General features: G+C 36.1%; 1 protein-coding gene across 5 annotated transcripts in view; it reads right to left on the reverse strand.

Annotated features, from left to right (window-relative positions):
• KATNIP (katanin interacting protein) overlaps positions 1-16,393 on the reverse strand; it is a 246,741-nt gene that overhangs the window by 146,054 nt on the left and 84,294 nt on the right. The gene's annotated exons all lie outside the window — the stretch shown is intronic.

Consider the following 16,393-nt stretch of genomic DNA (forward strand, 5'->3'; position numbering starts at 1 on the left):
TGAACCTGGGGAACAGGGACAAATATTTTACATGATAATCATATGCTAGTAGTTTTATTGCTTGGAGTTAGCTCCAGTTTATCAATGACAAACTATGTGAGAGATAAAATAAAATTCTCCTAACTAGTCCCATCTCAAAGAAGCAAAGCTGGCTCAGAGTCATTCTTCTCTTTGCCCAGTTTCTACAGCTCAAATGTAGAATCATAGAATGAATAGAGGGGTTGGAGTCAATATGATAGAACAGAGGAAGCACTCAGCCAAGCTCTTCCAACATTCCCTTCCAAATAAGTTTAAAGTAACACCTCAAATTGAATTCTGGAGTGACAAAGTCAACAAAAGGATAGGGTGAGATATTCTTCCAACCCAAGACAACTTAGAAGGTTGGAAAGAGAGATCCATGACACAGGGGAGACTGATCTGAAGCCCAGGTAGATACAAAAGAAGTGGTGGAACTAGAGGGTGACAACAGAAACCATGGCAGTTTGGGGAGCTCTCAAGTCAGAGATGGCAAGAAGACCTGAAAACTGGTCAAAAGAGATTACAAGGGATCTCTGTGCTAACTCTGGATACAGAACCAGATGCTGTTTGCAATTCCATTGCCTATATCCTCTTCCAGGTCAAAGTTCAAGGTAAGAAAGGTAAACTTTCAGTAACAAGGGAGCAGGAGTCCTGAGGAACAGTATCAATTGAGTTGGACAGTGATCATACCTCCCCCCAAATCACACAACCATGCAAGTACAGAAAACATCCAAGCCACAAGAACTAGTTCTGAAAATAGCAGGGTGAAAAAACCCAAAGCTTTGGATTGCCCTTCACTTCCCATTCCAGGCCCACACCAGGAATAGAGCCCCAAATTTAATATAAAGTTCAAAGTCAAGAAATAGGTTGAAAAAATGAGCAAACAACAACAAAAAAAGAACCTGACTATAAAAAGCTATTAGGGTGATAGGGAACATTAAGAAACAAATTCAGAAGACAATGATAACCCAACAGCTACAAAAATAGCTTTAAAGGGAAAAAAATTGAAATGAAATGTAAGAGGAAAAATTGATTAAAAAATGAGAGCAATACAAGAAAATCATGAAAAGACAATTAACAGCTTGGTAAAAGGCACTAAAATACTAAAGAAACTGACATCTTGGGGAAGCTAGGTGGTATAGTGAATAGAGCAGGAAGATCTGATTTCAAATGTTACTTAGCAGTGTGACCTTGGGCAAGACACTTAACTCTAATGCCTTGCAAAAAACAATAACAACAAAGGAAATGACATCTTAAAGACTAGAATTGGTCAAATGGAAATTTGTCAAAATTTAATTAATAAAAAATAAATCTTTACAAAGCAAATGGGAAAAAAAATTCAAAAGCTCACCAAGATAAATAATTCTTTAAGAGTTAAATTCGGTAAGTAGAAGCTAATGACAATAAGACATCAAAAAAACCCAATAAAACAAAGTCCAAAGAATGAAGAAAATGTGAAATATTTCAACAGAAAAACAATTAACTTGGAAAATAGATTAAAAATATAATGTAAGAATTATTGGATTACATGAAAACATGAAATCTTGATCAAAGAACGTGTCTAGAAAACAATATATTGTAAGGGAGAACTGCCTCCAATACCTTAAAGCTAGATAGAGAGTAAAATACAAATTTAAAGAACCCATCATTTACCACTTTGAAAGAGATGCCGAAATGAAAACTCCCAGGAATATTATAGGCAAATTCTAGAACTCCTATATCAAAGAGAAAATGCTTCAAGCAGCCAGAAAGAAACCTTTCAAATATTCTGGGGCCACAGTCAGGATCACACAAGATTTAGTAGCTACTATGTTAAAGAAGTAGAGGGGTTGGAATATGATATATTCTAGAAGGCAAAAGAACAAGGATTACCACCTATCCAGAAAAAGAGTGTAACTTTTAGTGAGGAAAATGGATATTTAATGAAATAGAGAATTTTCAAAAGTTCCTAATAAAAAAGGCCAGAGCTGAATAGAAAATATAACTTTTAAATGCAAGACTCAAGCAAAGTGTAAAAAGGTAAATATGAAAGAGAGATCATAATGGATATCAATAAGGTTAATTTGTTTACATTCCTAAAGGGAAGATGATAAATGTAATCTAAGAACTTTCTTATTATTAAGGCTATTATAAGCCTTCTATACAGACACAGAACATGAGAGTGATTTGATTATGTTGCAGTAATATTAAAAATATGTATGACTGAAAAAGAGGAATGCCTTGGTAGAAGGGAGGAGAGGAGAATAAGAATGGGGAAAATTATCTCACATAAAAGAGGTGAAAAAGGAGAAGCTTTTACAGTAGAGAGGGAAATGGTTGGGGTGTAGTGGACAATATTTGAACTTTGCTCTCATATAACTTGGTTCAAACAGGCAAATGTAGATATTTATATAAATATACATATGTATATTTATACACACATTACATATATATGTGTGTGTATATATATATATATATATATATATATATATATATTATACAGACACACACTCAATTGGGTATATACACCTATCTTATCCAACAGGAAAGCAGGAGGGGATAAAAGATTGGGGGGGGGGCGCGGTATGATAAAAGGAAGGGCAGATAAAAGAAGCAGTGGTCAAAAGCCAAACAGACTTTAGAGGGGAGATACAATAAAAAATGACAGAGATGGAAAGCAAAAATCCACAATTAGTAATCATAACTAAATGTGAATGGGATGATTTCACCCATAAAATGAAAGTACAATGAATCAGAAAAAGAATTGAACAATATGTTGTTTACAAGCAACATATTTGAAACTAATTTTAACAGTTAAAATAAGAGGCTCTAGCAGAATCTGTTATGCTTCAGATGAACTAAAAAAAAGGCAAAAGTAACAATCATGATCTCAGACAAAACAAAAGCAAAAATGAACCTCATTACAAGAGGAAACTATATTTTGCTAAAAGGCAACATAGACAATGAAGAAATATATTGATACTAAACATAAATGCACCAAATGGCATAGTATCAAAATTCTTAGAATTAGAGGAGGAAGTGGACAATAAAACTAGTGGGCATCCTTAACTTTTCCCTCTCAGAACTACGTAAATTTAACCATAAAATAAATGAGATGAATAAAATGTTTTAAAAGTTAGATGTGATATACCTCTGGAGAAAACTGAATGGGAATGCAAAGGACAGTATCTTTTTCTCAGCTATATATGGCACCTTTCTAATCACTGACTCTGTAGTAGGGCATAAAAACCTCATCAACAAATGTAGAAAAGCAAAAATATTAAATCCATCCTTTTTAGAACAAAATTCAATAATCACTGTATTCAATAAAGGACCAAGGAAGCAGAAAATAAAATTAGCTGGACATTAAATGATCTAATTCTAAAAAATGAGTGGGTCAAAGAACAAATCTTAGATACTATCAATAGTTTCATTAAAGAGAATGACAACAATGAGACAACCCAACAAAACTTGTAGGCTTCAGGGGGCAGCTAGGTGGTACAGTGGATAGAGCACCAGTCCTAGGGTTATTAGGAGGACCTGAATTCAAATCCAACCTCAGAGACTTAACATTTACCTAGCTGTGTGACCTTGGGCAAGTCACTTTACCCCACTGCTTTGAATAAACAAAATAAAAAAAACAAAGAACTTGGAGGTTTCAGCCAAAGCATTAGTTAGGGAAAAATTCATATCTCTATAAGCACATATATCAATAAAAGAGAGAAAGAACAGAATAATGAATTGGACATTCCACTAAAAAATATTAAAAGAACAATTAAAAATCCTCAATTAAGCAGGAAAATGGAAATGCTAAAAATTAAAGGAAATTAGTAAAATTAGAAAAGCAAAAAATTGAATAAAAAGTAGGAGCTAGTTTTGTGGAGGGAAAAACAATAAAATAGATAAATACTTAGTTAATTTCATCTAAAAAAAGAAAAAAAAACAAATTAGCAGTAACAAAAATGAAAATGGTGAATGAACCACCAAGGAAGATGAAATTAAAGAAATTATTAGGAGTTATTCTGCCCAATTATATGACAGGATGACTGATAATTTAAATGAAATAAATGAATAAAATATAAATTACCCAGATTAACATTAAAGGAAACAGAATTCTTAAAAAAAACTATATCTTAGAAAAAGAATTGAAAAAAGTCAGAAATGAGTTCCCCAGAAAAAAAATTCCTAAGACCAGGATTTTTAATAGTAAATTCTACCAAATATTTAAGGAAATATGGTTATACCCTCTATAGACTATTTCAAAAAATTCATCCAGGGTCATATCTAGTTGTCCTGATCCATATCTGATCACTGGACCTGGATGGCTCCAAAGTAGAAAGTGAGGCTGGTGACACTGCACAGCACTCCCTCACTTAAATCCAATTCACTTGCATGCCCTCACAGTACCTCCCTGATGTCACAGTCTTCTTCAAGAATGAAGGATAAACAACAACAGCAAATTCTAGATAATTGTTTAGATAGATAAACCAAAGAGGGCAAAAACAGAGAAAACTCTAACTCAATTTCTTTAATGAATATTGATGCAAAAATTTTAAATAAAATACTAGCTAGGAAGGAGATTACAGCAAAATATCACGAAGCTCATCATACACTATGATCAGGTGTGTTTTTTTTTTAACCAGGAAAGCAGGACTGGCTCAATATTAGGAAACCTATTTGACCATATCAAAAAATAACACAGCAAAAAATATCAATGATTAAATCAATATATGCCAAATAAGCTTTTGACAAAATGTAGCATCCATTCATATTAAAAACAACAGAAAGCACAAGAATCAATGGAGAATTTCCTAAAATTATAAGTAATAACTACTTAAAATCAAGAGCAAGCTTTACCTGTAATGGGAATAAACTTAAATCTTTCCCTATAAGACCAGTGGTGAAGTAAGATTGTTTTAGAAATATTGTATTAAAAATGCTAGCTTAAGGTAATTGTTGAGTGTCTAAGGCCAAATTTGAACTCGGGTCCTCCTGACTTCAGGGCCAGTGCTCTATCTAGCTGTCCCATTAGCCTTTCTAGTTTTTTCCTAATTATTGGACCTCTGTTAAATAACCTTCTTTGTTAAAATCTCAATCTCTCTCTCTCTCTCTCTCTCTCTCTCTCTCTCTCTCTCTCTCTCTCTCTCTCATTTTTGCTTGCTCAATTTTTTTTTTCCCTTGAGTTTTGTTTTTCTAGCTGTATATCTCTAAGACTAGCCTCTGCAGGATACTAGTGTCAGCTGTGTCAGACAATCATTCTCTGGACCCTGACTCAATGAAGTTTTCCCTACAATGTAATCATCTCCAAATGGACTCTGAAAGGTCCAGAATAATCTGGGTCTAAAATAATTTTGAGAGGGGGAAATGACGTAGAGAATTGTGAATGTAGCAGAAGCAAAATCAATTAAATGGGTGGAGGTTCCTACTCTTAAGATTCTGCCTCCCTTGGACACTGTTGATTGTATCCTGTGTCACCCTGACCCTGTCATTTGTACCTTATCCTCTATTTCCCTCCTCACTTAGCCTTGGCCTGGACACTAGTGTGCAGGAAATGACATGCTAAAATTGGACATCAAGTATCTTGAGACAGGAAGGACCAGCACATAGACTGCCATTGGAGGTTCCAATGTGGCTCCAAGGTGAAAGACCACACTCCAAGCACCATCCTCTGTCCAACCTACAATGGAGGGGTATTTAACAGGAAGCACCTTCTAGTTTCTTCTTCTTCCAGCCTCCCATCCAGAAGGATGGACCTTTCTCTAGCTCTTCCTTAAATCACATGGAGCTCCATGGGCTTCACCATGTGGCCTGGTTAACCCAAGCCTCATAGCTGTCTGCCCTCCCCGCCTCCAAACTTCAGCTAAGCCAGCCAGCTGACCTGCCAAGATTAATTAACAATCCACATGGCTTTTCTTGAAAGTCTTCTTAACTTTCTAAAAAGACCACTAGCTTATACAATACCACTATCATGCTTGTTTCCCAAAGAGATCATAAGAAAAGGTAAAAACCTCACAAGTTCAAAAATATTTATAGCAGCTCTTTTCATGGTGGCAAAGAACTGAAAATGGAGGGAATGACCATCAATTGGGGAATGGCTAAACACACACACACACACACACACATATATACATATACACATACATATACATATATACATATATATATATTGTGCTTAGAGAAATAAATGTATAAAAGGTCTATGAATGTGATGGAACACTAATGTTCTATAAGAAATCATGAGGGACAGGACATTAGAATAGCCTAGAAAGACTTACATGAACTGATGATGCTGAGTAAAGTGAGAGAATCAGAAAAACACAGTATACAATAATAGCAATATGATGATTAACTGATGGACTGCTGTATTTCAGCAGTACAATAATAAAGACCTTGTGATGGAAAATACCATCTACAGCCAGAGAAGAAAATATTGAGGTTAAATACATATCACACTTACTATCTTCAAATTTTAAAAGTTGTATTGTTTTTTTTCTCTCTGTTTTTGCCCCATTTTGATTTGATTCTTCTTTCTCAACACAATTAATGTGGTTAAATTTAATTATATTACATTGCTTTCTATCGGGGAGGAGGAAAGGAAGGGAGGGAGGGAGAAAAATGTGAAACTCAAAACTTTGCAAATCGATTGTTGAAAACTATGTATTGAAAAAATAAAATATTAAGAGTAAAAAAATACTAGTTATGGCAGTAAGACAGGAAAAAGAAACTGAAGGACTAAAAAACTCAATAGAAAATGAAACTATCACTCTTGGTAGATAATATAATAGCATATTTAGAAATCCTAGAGAATTAGAGAAAAAATTAACTTCATAAAAATTACAAGATATAAAATAAACCCACATAAATCATCAGCATTTCTAAATACTATTACTAAAACCCAGGAGGGAGAGAAAAAAGAGAAATTCCATTAAAATAATTGCAGATAATATAAAATACCTGGGAATCTACCTGCCAATCTAAACTCAAGGAAAATATGGACACAATTACAAAACACTTTTCACATAAATAAAGACAGATCTAAACAAATGTAAAAATGTCAATTGCCCAAGGGTAGGTTGAGCCAATAGAATAAAAAAGATAATGCTACTTAAATTAATTTACTATTCAGTGCTATACCAAACTACAAAAGAATTAATTTATAGAGCTAAAAAAATTATAACAAAATTCACCTGGGAAAACAAAAGGCCAAGAAGATCAAAAGAATAAAGAGAAAAAAATGTGAAGGAAGGCAGCCAAGCAGTACCATATTTTAAATTATATAACAAAGCAATAAGCAAGAAAACCATCTGATCCTAACTAAGAAATAGAGTGGTCATCAGTGGAATAGATTAGGTACATAATCACAGTACTAAATTATCACAGCAATCTAGTGTTTGATAAACTTCTGGAGTAAGAACTCATGATTTTTAATGTTTTTTTTATTTATTTAAGGCAATGGGGTAAAATGACTTCTCCAAGGGTCACACGGCTAGGTAATAAGTATCTGAGGTTGGATTTGAACTGGGATCCTCCTGTCTCCAGGGCCAGTACTGTATCCACTGCACCATTTAGCTGCCCCAAGAACTCATGATTTGACAGAAAATGCTGGGCAAACTAATAAGCATTTTGGAAGAAACTAGGCATAGACCAACATATAAAAGAACAAAATAGATAAACGATTTAGACTTTAAAGATATTACATGTAAAAGACTCAAGAAATAGCTTTTGCAATGGTATGGACAGGGAGAAGGTGAGGGGGAATGAGGGAGCCTTCATTCTCATTGGAAATGGCTCAGAGAAGAAACAGCATACATACTTGATAGAAATCTAGAAGAAAAAGGAGAGAAAAGGGACAGGGGAAGGAAGAGGGGATGTAGGTGATAGAGGAGAGGGTGGATCACGGGAGAGGATCATCAGATATAACACATTATTTTTTTTACTTTTTGTAAGGTGGTGGGATTGGGTGGCCTGTCCAGGACCAAGGGGCTGGGTGGTTGGTGGGTCTCTGGGTTGGGATGTAGGCTTGAGGCCTCCTGGCCCCTGGGCCAGTGCTTTATCCACTGTACCACTTGGCTGCCCCACAGCACATTTTTGAAGAGGGACAGAATGAAAGGAGAGAGAAAATATAATAAATGGTAGTGGGGAAGAATGGGTAGAGGGAATTACAATCAGCAACAGCAACTGTGGAAAATATGTAATTACCTTCTCTGATGGACTTAGACTAAAGAATGCAATCCACCCCAGAGACAAAGCTAATGGTATCAGAACACAGATTGAAGCACGTTATTTTTTCTCTTCTTTCACTTTATTGCTCATGAAGATTTTTATTTTTGTGAGGGGAAGGGGGATTATGTTTACTCTTACAACAAGAATATTTTAGTAATATGTAAATAAATTTAAAAAAAGAAAAAAACTATAATTTTGGGGTATTTTAATATGCTTTCTTTTGCAACATGACATACATAAATCTGCTTTGCATGACTTCACATGTATAATCAATATCATATTATTTACCTTTTTAAGAGATGGGTGAGAAAAAGCAGGGAGAAAATTTACAACTCAAAAATATTTCTGAAATGAATATAATTGGGTAATGTAACAAAAGAAATAAAAATATAATACTAAATATAAAAAACAATAAAAAAAACCATAATGTTCCTAGCCAGAAGGAACCATTGGGATCATGAGGGTCAACTCTCTCACTCTAAAGAAGAGGAAACAGGACCTAGAAGGTTAAGTTCAGATTAAATCTTTTAACCTGAAATGTAAAAAAATTTGCCCAATAGGCAAGTCACTTAACCCCATTGCCTTGCAAAAAAAAAAAAACAACTAAAAAAATTTGCCCAAGGTCACCACATTCAGAATTGATATATGAACACAAGTCATCCAGCTGCAATCCTAGTGTTCTTCCAGTTCTGGAGAGAATGACAGAATGCTTGAAATTGGGAGTTCTGATTTGCATTAGGGGTAAAACTGACTTGACTGTCTATACTAAATTTAGCACTAATATAGTAAGCTCCCAGGAACAAGAGGCAACCAGACTGCATAATTGGGATGATCTGGTCATTTCCTGCTATAAACAACAGGTCAAGTTTCCTTGAAAATCATAAGTTCGCAAAGGTCCCTCCTCAGGTTCCTCCTCGCCACAGGGAGAAGGGCCATTCTCAAGTTCCTTGGCCTGGCCACAGGCCCAACTCCCAGCCCCAGGGAGAGTACATTGCATCTCTGCTTCCAGCCCACCCGGTGGCAGCCAGGGGGGAGGGGGAGGGTTGGAGCATGCCCTCTCCCCCAGAAAAACCTCAGGCCAAGATGGCGGAGAGAAGACAGGTATACTGCATTAAGCACTCCTGTGTCCCCTCAAAAATAACATGAAAGAAACCTCTTAACAGAAACTTGATCAACAAAATCCAGAAAAAAGAAGCTAGGAGAACACCTACTAACAAGGATCAGAAGAGGACTTCAATCACTCCAGAGAAAGCAACCAGTACCCTCTACTGGCTGGCCCTTGGAATTCCTAAGCCAAGTGAACAAGCCTCTAGGATCTTCAAAAGCAAACCTCTGGGAGCCAGGACCCACCCCCCCCAACACAAGATCCTAGAAAAACGAAGGAAAAACACTGAAGAGGGGGACCCATGAAGAAAAACTTAGAATGACCAGATTCTAACCCAGAGAGATCTAGCACTTCTGAGGAGAATATGAATTTGTCTCCAGCCCAGAAAGATTTCATTGAAGAAATCAGAAAGGAGTTTAAAAATCAATTGGAAAAGTTGGGAAAAGAAACTCAAGAGAAAATTAACACACTGAAACAAGAAAACAAAACATTGGAAAATACAATTGGACAAATACAAAAAGAAAATAATTCTCTCAAATCCTCAATTGGGCAAATGCAAAAAGAAAATTTTTCTCTCAAATCATCAATTGGGCAAATGGAAAACTCCTTCAAAAATAGAATTGACCAATTGGAAAAGGAGTTGCAAAGGTAAATGAAGAAAATTCTTCTCTAAAAAAAGAATGGAATCTGTGGAAACTAATGACATGAAACACCAAGATTCTATTAAACAAAACCAAAAGATCGAAAAAAATAGAAGAAAATGTAAAATACCTCATCAGCAAAACCACTAACCTCGAGAACCAATCGAGAAGGAACAACCTGGGCCGGCTAGGTGGCACAGTGGATAGAGCATTGGCCCTGCAATCAGGAGTGCCTGAGTTCAAATCCGGCCTCAGACACTTAATAATTACCTAGCTGTGTGGCCTTGGGCATGCCACTTAACCCCATTGCCTTGAAAAAAAAAATCATAAAAAAAACCACACAAAAAAAAAGAAACTGGAGAAGGAACAATCTGAGAATTATAAGACTCCCTGAAAACATTGAAGAGGAAAAAAGACTGGACTTAATACTAGATGGAATGGAAAACTGCCCTGATATCATAGAACCAGAGGGAAAAATAGTTATTGAAAGAATGCATATATCCCTTCCAGAAAGAGATCCTAAAATGAAAACACCAAGAAATACTGCGGCCAAATTCAAGATCTATCAGGTAAAAGAGAAAATCCTGCAAGCAGCAGAAAGAAACAATTTAAATACCAAGGAGTCACAGTAAGGATTATGCAGGACCTGGCTGCATCAACATTAAGTGACTGAAGGGCCTGGAATAAGATATTCCAAAGAGCAAGGGAGCTTGGAATGCAGTCCAAAATCCACTATCTGGCAAAGCTGAACCTTATCTTCCAGGGGAAAAGATGGACATTTAATGACTGGGAGACTTCCAACATTTCCTGACGAAAAGGCCAGAACTAAATAGAAAATTTGGACATCAAACAGGAGGATCAAGAGACACATGAAAAGGTTAAAAAAAAGGAAAGACAAAACTGCTATCAAATAAGATGAAACAAGCTAAATCCCTACCTTAGAGAAAGACTCTAATAACTCTCGAGAATTGTAACTGTTAGAATATACATAGCCAGAAGTGATAGACACTCCTAACTTTTCTGTGACTCAAATAGAATGATTTAAAAACAATACCTCCTTAAAAAGGGCAACAGTAAGGAAATGGGAGGATTGAGGAGATTGAATAGGGTAATCACACTACATCAAGTGGTACAAAAGACCTATTGTAATAGAGGGGAAGAAGGGAGGGGGTGAGAACCACCGGAATCTTCATTTCATCAGGCTTGGCTTAAAGTTAACTTAAATACATTCAGTTAAGTTAAGAAGATAATCTTACCTTTCAAGTATTAAAAGGAGAAAAGGGGGGAGCTAACAGAAGGAAAGGGAAGGAAGGGGAAAAGGGGAAAGAAACCGGAGGGGGTTGATATAGGAGGGCAAACACACTAAAGGTGGTGGGATTCAGAAACAAAATACTAGGGAATATGGATAAAGGGAAAAAAGGGAAAAATACAAACAGAGGGAAGATAGCATGGAGGGCAATAAAGAGTTAGTAATTATAACTTTGAATGTGAATGGGATGAACTCTACCTTAAAAGTAAGTGAATAGCAGAGTGGATTAAAAACCAGAATCCTATGATATGCTGCTTACAAGGAACTCATTTGAAGCAGAGAGATACATATAGAGTAAAAGTAAAAGGTTGGAGCAAAATATATTTTGCTTCAGCTAAAGTGAACAAAGCAGGGGTTACAATCCTTATCAGACAAAGCAGCTGCAAAAATAGATAGTATTGAAAGAGATAAGGAAGGACTCTAGATTGTCCTAGACAATAAAGTAATTTCAATACTAAATATGTATGCACCCAATGGTATAGCATCCAAAATCTTAGAGAAGTAGAAAGAGCTACAGGAAGACACAGACTACAAAACTCTACTAGTAGGAATGGCTTAACAAACTGTGGTATCTGTACCCAGACAAAGAATTGTGGAGTTTAAACAAAGACCAAAGACTATAACCTTTAATTTAGGGGAAAAAAACGGTTATTAGGTAATTTTGCTATCTTATATTTTATTTTTCCTCCTTAAGGATATGATTTCTCTCTCATCACATTCAACTTTGATCAAGGTACACCATGGAAACAATGTAAAGCCTAACAGGCTGCTTTCTGTGGGGGTGGGGGAGGGAAGCAAGATTAGGGGGGAAATTGTAAAACTCAAAATAAAATCTTTTTAAAAGATCAAGTAAGTTTTAAAAAGAAAAAGAAAATCATCAGTGTGGTTGAACCATGTTGTATATCTAGATAGGGTGAGACAGGGAGTCTCAAAAAAACAAAAATGAAAATGAAAAACAGGACTCACTTCTTTTCCCATTTAATACAGCTGATCTTTAGAAAAATGCAAATATTTAATACCAATTCAATCTCCCAGATTCACTAAGGATCCCATTCCTTCACATCTGAAAGATGTCATTGAATTACTATAATTTTCTGCCATGTTGTAATATCATTCAATGGTATGTATGTATAGGTATAGATGTATAAAATTTTCCAAACAATTATCTTAACAAAGATAATAATTCACCTTGATTGAGTTATAATGGCTTTGTAGGAGGAGCAGAGATGATTGTTCTATTATGTTTTTATTATATCTAGGCAAAAAAAAATATCTCACTTCAAAGCTAGTAAGCTATGTTGGAAGAATCAAAATAATTTCTAAGAAGGAAAAACATCTCAGAAATCTTCTTTTTCATTTATTCCTCCCTCTTCTCTAATCCTCTTACATGAGGCAGGTTGGCATAGTAGAAAGGGACTAAAGCAGGGAATATGGTAAAGTCAGGAAGACCATCAGAGTAGATAGTGAGGTCTGGAAGACATTCATCTCACTACAAGGAACAGATTTGGTGACTCTCAGTACACCTAAATCCATAGAGAAATTTGATAGGATGGAGAAAGCATCAAAACTCTTACTATTCAAAAATTAGTTGAAGAAACCAAGGATATTAAACCTGGAGAAGGAAAATTTAGAATGGAGATGACAAGGGGTGACTAGGTGGCACAGTGGATAGACATCAGCCCTGGAGTGAGGAGGATATGAGTTAAAATCTGGCCTCAGACACTTGCCTTGGGCAAGCCACTTAACCCCATTGCCTTGTAAAAAAACCTAAAAAAACCCATAATAGAATGGAGATGACAGCAATCTTAGGTGTCTGAAAAGCTATATTTGGAAGAGAGTTTACAAGAGTTTGCTTAGCCCTAGGGAGCAGAATTTCCTTCCAAATCTCAATTTGTTGTTAGACCTAACAAAGCCATATCATTTAAAAATGTATTTATAAATAAAACTAGAAAGTGCACACAAATAGAAGAAAAACAGAACAGATCTTACTAGTATAGCTACAGGGATGTATTTATGTCATTTATTTTAATAGAACTACTTCAAGTAGATACAGAATTTGGTGTGCTGGAGGAGAGGAAATGACACTCAAGAAAATGCAATCAGGCAAAAAAAATTAAACCTGCCTAAATATATAGAGAGAAAATTTGCATTGGAGATAACACGATTTTTAAGGTAATCGGGTTTCAAGAGATTTCAAAATGACGAAGATTCCAAAGAATGAAAAAAATAATTACAAATAATATCACATCAGCAACTACCCTACTCTACAAAATCTTTGTGAGAATGCTTCATGCAAATATCTTAATGAGAACAATGGAAGGGAAAATGTCAGTTTTCCCTGGCAATTTTCTACTGTAGATTACATATTCATAGTTATGCAAATGACTACAAGGTACAGGGAATACAAGATTCCACCGGGTTCATTGCTGATTATATAAAACATTTGATTTGGCAAAGCAAAATGCAATAGGTGTCTCCCATATATATGCTAAGATCATTCAAAATTCATTGATAAAAATCAATCAGAGACAACTATTTAACTGCTACTATCAAAATTAAGTGAAGGATAAAATAGAAATATATGCTAATCAAAATTAAGCAAAGTTGTTTATTACTATCATGGAAGATTCAAAGTCTAAATGGAGGTTGGACTTCATGCAGAAGGTAGAGTTGTCTAAGTGCTTCTGTTTACATACTGCATCAAGTTCCAGAAAGTTGTAGGGCATTCTCTTCCTGTAGTCATTATCTACAAACTCCTCCTCTCCCTCACACCATAACCCCATGGAAACAATCTGATCTCTATTGGTGACATCCTGCCTTATCTTATCCAGAACTACTCATGTCACTTCGTTGCTGTTTCCAAACCATACCACTATGTGTGGCCCTTATGTTTTTTCTTCTCAAAACATTTACTACTTATTTATACATTCATTAATTCAGATACATGGTTACTAAAAAGAACCTTATTTAGCAATCCACACAGAAAAAACCAAATATTGATACATAAAAATCTGCTGAATTATGAGTGCAATTAGATCAATATTTCTTTGAGTTTGAATCCATCAAAACATCTGTATTGAACATATGCTATAGGAAATGAACTCGTCTCAGAAGAAAATATGAAACTGGAAGTAGGGTAGATAACATTTGGAAGACTGTGCCATACTTTCAAAGTTTCCAAATGCTCCCTACTGCAACAATCCATCATTTAAATTATGAATACTCTGAGGGTGATGCTGTATGCCTGTGAATCATGGAAATCACAACCTCTGGAAAATCAAACCCACATGTAGCTCAAGAAGCAATGAAAAGCAACAGAAAGATTAAATAGTAGAAATATAGGAAAGTCAATGAAGACCAGCACTAGAGAAGTGGCACAAAGCATTTTCATCATATATGACATGTAGACCAAAAAGGGGGTGGGTTGACTGTGTGGCCAGAGTGAAGGATTCAAAAATGGAGAGGCAGAACAATACACTGCTGTCTACAAAATAAGTCTCAACAACAATGGATAGACCCTCTATGCAGGAAGCAAATGAAAAGAATTGAGAAAGACCATTCATAAGATTGTGGTAAGGCATTGCTGGTGGAGCTGTGAACTCATACAACCTTTCTGAAGAGAAATTTGGAAGTATGCCCAAAGGGCAACAAAAATGTGCATACCCTTTGATCCAGAAATACCACTACTGGGTCTATACCCTGAAGAGATCATGAAAAAGGGTAAAAACATCACTTATACAAAAGTGTTTACAGCAGCCCTGTTTGTGGTGGGAAAGAATTGGAAATTGAATGAATGTCCAACAACTGGGGAATGGCTGAACAAATTGTGGTATATGTATGTGACGTAACACTATTGTTCTATTAGGGATGGGAATTCAGGGAGGCCTGGAAGTATTTGCATGAATTGATGCTGATCGAGATGAGCAGAACCAGAACAATATTGTACACCCTAAAAGCAACATGGGGTCATGATCAGTCTTAATGGATTTGCTCATTCCATCAGTGCAATGATCAGACACAATTTTGGGGTGTCTGAATGGAAAATACCATCTGTATCCAGAGAAAGAATTGTTGAGTTTAAACAAAGACCAAGGACTATTAACTTTAATTTTTTTAAAAAAATTATCTTATTATGCAATTGTTATCTCTTATATGTTTTTTTAAAGATATGATTTCTCTTTCATCACATTCAACTTAGACCAATGAATACCATGGAAACAATGTAAAGACTAACAGACTTCCTTCTGTGGGGGGTGGGGGAAGGGAAGCAAGATTAGGGGGAAAATTTTAAAGTTCAAAATAAATACTTTTTTTAAAAAATAAAGGAAAAAGGGCATGAAGGCAGCATTTCCCGGGAATTCATCCCCCCCCCCCCAACTCCAAAAGCCAAAATGATGACTCTAGCCAAAATTTAGAAGGGCAGAGCCCACAGAAAGACTTAGTGATACATCTTCACAGTCCAAGATAACTTAGAAGTTCTGCAGGAAAAGTGTGTTTCACCAGAACCGGGGATTGGAAAAAAAGCCGCAGCCACAGAGCAGCCCAGCCCAGAGATCACCAGCAACAGCTTGAAGGGGTGGTAAGAGAACTCTGCTACACCAGAATGAGTGGGGAGTGAGGAGCACCAGTCAGAATCTGCAGCGAGAATCTGGAGAAAACAGCCTGCACCCCCAGCGATGGTAAGTGAGTCAGGGAAGACTGCAGAAATTTCTCTGCTTTCCCCTGGAGTAGGACTCTGCTGCTATCCTACACTCAGATCCAGGTTGAAGTTTGGGCTTCCATACTAAGATAGCAGGATCATGATCCTCCTTATAGCTCCAGGGCCACCTACATATCAAAGCACAGGCAAGAGAGCAAAAGACCTTGGAGGAATAAAGGTCCCAGTGGGGTGTCCCCCCCCCCAAAAAAAAAAACCAAAGCCTTGGAAGTGCTGTCTTGGGTTGAAGAAGTGAGTAAACAACAGAAAAAGAAGAATCTGATCATAAAGAATTACTTTAGTCCCATAGAAGATCAAAACACATACTCAGATGATGACAAAATCGAGGCTTCTGTATCCAAAACCTCCAAGAGAAATAGAAAATGGGCTCAGACTATGGATGAGCTCAAAAAAGACTTTGA

This window comes from Macrotis lagotis, chromosome 8 (assembly GCF_037893015.1).
Source record: "Macrotis lagotis isolate mMagLag1 chromosome 8, bilby.v1.9.chrom.fasta, whole genome shotgun sequence".
NCBI lineage: Eukaryota > Metazoa > Chordata > Mammalia > Peramelemorphia > Peramelidae > Macrotis > Macrotis lagotis.